This window comes from Psammomys obesus, unplaced genomic scaffold (genome assembly GCF_907164565.1).
Source record: "Psammomys obesus unplaced genomic scaffold, mPsaObe1.curated_primary_1811, whole genome shotgun sequence".
In the NCBI taxonomy this organism is placed as follows: Eukaryota; Metazoa; Chordata; class Mammalia; order Rodentia; family Muridae; genus Psammomys; species Psammomys obesus.
Window position 1 is genome coordinate 8,792,563 of NW_026589137.1, and position 5,537 is coordinate 8,798,099.

The window sequence follows — 5,537 nt, forward strand, 5'->3', positions numbered from 1 at the left end:
GGCAAGGCAAGGCAAGGCAAGGCAAGGCAAGGCAAGGCAAGGCAAGGAAAGGAAAGGAAAGGAAAGGAAAGGAAAGGAAAGGAAAGGAAAGGAAAGGAAAGGAAAGGAAAGGAAAGGAAAGGAAAGGAAAGGAAAAGGAAAGGCAAAGGAAAGGAAGGAAAGGAAATGAAAAGGAAAGGCAAAGGAAAGGAAAAAGGAAAGGAAAGCAGAAAAGGAAAGGAAAGGGGCGAGGCTGGAGCAGACAATGTGCTGCGGCCTCCCTGAGGGTCCCTGGAAGCAGGCGCTCAGCAGGTGTGGGAGCAGAGGTGGAGGTCCAGGCGTGTCCTTCTGCCCCCGCAGCCTGAGCCCGGACGGTTGGAGGGCTTGGCTGCCTGAATATGGGAATTCTCTTCACCCGGATCTGGAGGCTGTTCAATCACCAGAAGCACAAACTTATCATTGTTGGGCTGGACAATGCAGGGAAGACTACCATCCTATATCAGTTTTCCATGAATGAAGTTGTACATACATCCCCTACAATAGGAAGTACTGTGGAAAAGATTGTGGTTAATAATACACGTTTCCTGATGTGGGATATTGGCGGCCAAGAATCTCTGAGTTCTTCCTGGAACACTTATACCAACATAGAGTTTGTAATAGTTGTTGTGGACAGCACAGACAGGGAAAGAATTTCTGTAACCAGAGAGGAGCTCTACAAAATGCTAACCCATGAGGACCTAAGGAAAGCTGGGTTGCTGATTTTTGCTAATTAGCAAGATATTAAAGAATGCATGACAGTAGCAAAAATCTCCCAGTTTTTGAAGCTAACTTCTATAAAAGACCATCAGTGGCATATCCAAGCTTGCTGTGCTCTTACTGGAGAGGGGTTATGCCAAGGACTTGAATGGATGATGTCACGGCTGAAAATAAGATTATCTCTGCTGACCTCTTCTCACAGACTCTGTATGAACAAAGTGCTGGACTTTACCTGAAAGCTGCAAAAATGGTTTAGATATATTTATAATAAACTGACTGAGAGTTTTCTATAAGAAGAGAAATGAAGACCACATGTTGAAAACAAAGATGAAATGTCACCACACAGTTTGCTCTCTCAATCCTTCCAAAGCTGTGACTGACGTTTTCTCATGATGAATCCTCTCAGGACGTGGTAGAGCTGTGGTGAGGACAAAGGCAGAGGAAGACATTTGAACTTTAGAGATTACTGTCGGTGTGACTTGCCCACCCCACCCCCACCAAGTTGAATGTTCCCTTCTCATTACATTGAATCAAATACAAATCAGCACAGATATGGTTTCCAGTGTTTAAAAATGTAATATTACGGAAAGTATTTTGCTTAAAGTTGAACATGTATTTTGTATATACCTCAAGTTCAAGTTAATGGTTTTCATTTGTGTTCTAAAGAAAAGCAAATAACACAAGTTAATAATAGCCTTAATTATTATCCTAATGTCAGTGCATACCAACTTTGGCGTTAAGTGTCATTGTTTAGTTTATCCCTCTGTTCTCTGTATTATCCTAACAAGCCAACCTTGACTCAGAATTGTTGAGCTGCTCCTAAAAAATGAAACAGTAAAAAGCTTGACATTGTATACCTGGGCAGAATTACATAAGAAGCAGTTGTCAGACTTCTCTTCTGTGGATCCTTATGCCAATTCAGCTACTAATCCTTCACTCAGAAACTGTGATTAAAACTATCAGTCGATTTAAAAAAAAAAAAAAGGAAAGGAAAGGAAAAGGAGAAATACCTGTAGATGGGGGAGAGTGGGAATTCTCTATTTAAAGCATTCTTTAACGTGCAAGCTGGGAGTGGTGCTATGGGAAACTCTCCATGAGCTCCCTGCGGTGACAGCTGTGGCCTCAGTCCGCAGGAGTGGAGGGCGGCCTGTGGGCAAGGAAGGATCTTTGGCGCAAAGAGGAGCCGCCCACGGGGGAGACGGCCTGAGGAGAGCCGGCCCGACCCACCCGAGGAGGAGAGACAGCCCGAGGGGGAGCTGGGATCCGGCACAGGTGGAGATGGCCCGCGAGGGCCCCTGGACTGAAGGACTGGAAGGCAGCCTTCTGCAGGGCTCCATGTCCCGAGGACCGGGTGTCCTCCCTGCAATGTGAGAGAGATGGAGAGATGGAGAGAGATTCACAGAGAGATCAAGAGGAAATAGAGAGAGACAGAGAGATATAGAGAAAAATATATACAGAGATAGAGACCTCAAGAGATAAAGATATAGAGAGATCAAGAAAGACAGAGAAATAGATAGAGATAGATACAGATATAGAGAGACAGATACAGAGATAGAGAGATAGAGAAATAGAGGAGAGATGGAGAGATCGAGAGAGTGATCGAGAGAGAGAGATTGAGATACACAGAAATCAAGAAGTCGAAAAAGAGAGAGAGATAGAGACGGACAGAGAGAAATGGAGAAAGAGATCGAGAGAGTGAGAGAGATCGATAGACAGAGAGAGATCGAGAGATACATAGAGAGAAGTTGAGAGATTGAGAGATTCAGAGAGATCAAGAAAGAGAGATCTAGAGAGAGAGATCAAGAGATATAGAAAGCACACTTATGGACACCTGATCTTTGACAAAGATGCCAAAACCATATGATGGAAAACCGATAGCATCTTCAACAAATGGTCCTGGCCTAACTGGATGTCTACATGTAGAAAAATGAAAATACATCCATACTTACCACCCTGCACAAAACTAAAGTCCAAATGGATCAAAGACCTCAACATAAAACCAGACACATTAAATTGGTTAGAAGAAAAAGTGGGGAAAACCCTAGAACTCACTGGTACAAGAGACAAAAGCCTAGAACTCACTGGTACAGGAAACAACTTCCTGAACAGAACACCAATAGCACAGGCGCTAAGAGCAACAATCAATAGGTGTGACCTCATGAAACTGAAGTTTCTGTAAAGCAAAGGACACCGTCATCAAAACAAAACGACTGCCTACAGATTGGGAAACAATCTTCACAACCCTTTATCTGACAGAGGGCTAATATCCAGTATATATAAAGAACTAAAGAAGCTGAAAAGCAGCAAACCAAGTAATGCAATTAAAAAATGGAGAACAGAGCTAAACAGAGAACTCTCTGTAGGGGAATATTGAATGGCAGAGAAACACTTGAAATGCTCAACGTCATTAGCCATTAGGGAAATGCAAATCAAAATGACCCTGAGATTTCACCTTACACCCATGAGAATGGCCAAGATCAAAAACTCAAGTAACAACACATGTTGGAGAGGTTGTGGAGAAAGGGGAACCCTCCTCTACTGCTGGTGGGAATGTAACCTTGTACAACCACTCTGGAAATCAATCTGGTACTTTCTAGGACAACTAGGAATAGCGCTTCCTCAAGATTCAGCCATACCACTCTTAGGTATATATCCAAAAGAGGCTCAACTACACAATAAGGACATTTACTCAACCATGTTTGTAGCAGCTTTATTTGTAATAGCCAGAAGCTGGAAACAGCCCAGGTGTCCGTCAAATAAAGAATGGATGCAGAAATTGTAGTACATCTACACAATGGAGTATTACTCTGCAAAATGAAAAATAAGGAAATCATGAAATTTGCAGGTAAATGGTGGGACCTGGAAAGGATCATCCTGAGTGAGCTGTCCCAGAAGCAGAAAGACACACATGGTATATACTCACTCATATAGACATATAACATAGGAGAAACCTACTAAAATCTGTATATCTAAAGAAACTAATTAGGAGAGAAGACCCTGACTAAAATGTTCAATCCCTATCCTGAAAGTCAAAGAGGATGGACATCAGAAGAAGAAAAAAACAGGAAACAAGTTAGGAACCTGCCAACAGAGGGCCTCTGAAAGGCTCTGCCCTGTAGACTATCAAAGCAGACACTGAGACTTATGGCCAACTGTTGGGCAGAGTGCATGCAATCTTATGTAAGAAGTGGGAAATAGTAAGATCTGGAGAGGACAGGAACCCCACAAGGAGAGCAACAGAACCAGAAAATTTGAACACAGGGAACTTCCCAGAGACTCATACTCCAACCAAGTACCAGGCATGGAGATAACCTAGAACCCCTGCACAGATGTAGCCCATGGCAGTTAAGTGTCCAAGTGGGTTATATAGTAATGGGAAGAGGGACTGCCTCTGACATTAACTGATTGGCCTGATCTTTGATCACTTCCCCTGAGGGGGGAGCAGCCTTAACAGGCCTCAGAAGATGACTATGCAGCCACTCTTGATGTGATCTGATAGACTAAGATCAGAAGGAAGGAGAGGAGGACCTCCCTTATCAGTGGACTTGGGGAGGGGCATGCGTGAAGAAAGGGGAGGGAGGGTGAGGCTGGGAGGGAAGGAGGGAGGGCCTTATGGGGGAATACAAAGTGAATAAAGTGTAATTAGTAAAATTAAATTAAATTAAAAATTTTTTAAATGCTCAAAGAAAGTAAAAAAAAAGATATAGAAAGAGAGATACATAGAAATCGAGATAGAGAAATAGAGAAATCGAGAGAGGGATAGAGAGAAATGTAGAAAGAGAGATGAATAGAGATAGAGAGAAACTGAGAGATAGAGAGATTGTGAGAGAGAAAAAAGATCATGAGAGAGCTAGAGATTGAGAGACAGATTGAGACAGATAGAGATGCAAATAGAGAGTAGATTGAGAGAGACTGAGAGGCATCAAGAGAGATTGAGAGATATAGATATATAGAGAGATTGAGAGAGAGAAAGAGAATAAGAGAAATTGAAAGAGAGAGAGATCAAGAAAGATAGAGATTGAGAGAGAGAGATAGGGAGATGGAGAGAAAGAAAGAGATCGAGAGAGATAGAGAGTTAGAGAAATAGAGATAGATAGATAGATAGATAGATAGATAGATAGATAGATAGATAGAGTTAGAAAGGTAGGAAGAGATAGAGAAAAGTGATATATTTAGAGAGAGAAAAAGAGAGATCGAGAGAGAAAGAGATAGATCGATAGAAATCGAGAGAGAAATTGAAAGAGAAAGAGATCGAGAGACAGATATGGAGAGAAAGAGATAGAGAGATAGATAGAGAGATATATGAATAGAGATAGAGAGAGATCAAGGATGAGATGAAGATAGATAGAGATTGAGAGAGTTAGACATCAAAAAAGAGATAGAGAGAGAAAGAGAGAGATTTATAGAGAGATCAAGAGAGAGAAGGAGAGAGATCAAGAGAAATATCGAGAGAGATAGAGAAAGATAGAGAGATCAAGAGATATCGAGAGAGAGATCGAGTGAGATCGTGAGCGGGATCGCGAAGGAGACAGAGAGATCCAGAGAGAGAGATATCAAGAGGAATCTCGTGAGAGATCAAATGAGATCGATAGATCGAGAGAGATGGAGAGAGAGAGAGATCAAGAGAGAAATCAAGAGAGATCTTGAGAGAGATCGAGTGAGATCGTAAGAGAGATCAAGCGAGATTAGGAGAGAGATTGAAAGAGAGCTCGAGAGAGAGATTGAGTGAGAGATCGAGAGAGATTGAGAGGGATTGAGAGAGACAAGAGATCGAGAGAGATACAGAGAGAGATCAAAAAAGA

At 42.1% G+C, this 5,537-nt stretch overlaps 1 protein-coding gene and 1 pseudogene across 1 annotated transcript in view; both read left to right on the plus strand.

Annotated features, from left to right (window-relative positions):
- Window positions 1-5,537, plus strand: part of Trpc5 (transient receptor potential cation channel subfamily C member 5) — a 375,446-nt gene that overhangs the window by 353,715 nt on the left and 16,194 nt on the right. The gene's annotated exons all lie outside the window — the stretch shown is intronic.
- LOC129674850 (ADP-ribosylation factor-like protein 5A) lies at window positions 378-971 on the plus strand (annotated as a pseudogene).